Raw genomic sequence first — 319 nt, 5'->3', positions numbered from 1 at the left:
CAAAAACACTGTGTGTGTGTGTATGTCTTTGTGTGTGTGTGTGTGTGTGTGTGTGTGTGTGTGTGTGTGTGTGTGTGTGTGTGTGTGTGTGTGTGTGTGTGTGTGTGTGTGTGTGTGTGTGTGTGTGTGTGTGTGTGTGTGTGTGTGTGTGTGTGTGTGTGTGTGTGTGTGTGTGTGTGTGTGTGTGTGTGTGTGTGAGACCTCTATCCGCATTCAGAGCAGAAAACAGTCAGACAGAACCTGAACTAGCTGGATATACACCCATTAGCCTATAGGTTGCAAAAACCTGTCAGATCAGAAATAATATCCTTGATTACAA

Source organism: Oncorhynchus gorbuscha, linkage group LG16 (assembly GCF_021184085.1).
Source record: "Oncorhynchus gorbuscha isolate QuinsamMale2020 ecotype Even-year linkage group LG16, OgorEven_v1.0, whole genome shotgun sequence".
Taxonomy (NCBI): Eukaryota; Metazoa; Chordata; class Actinopteri; order Salmoniformes; family Salmonidae; genus Oncorhynchus; species Oncorhynchus gorbuscha.
This window is presented reverse-complemented; position numbering follows the sequence as displayed.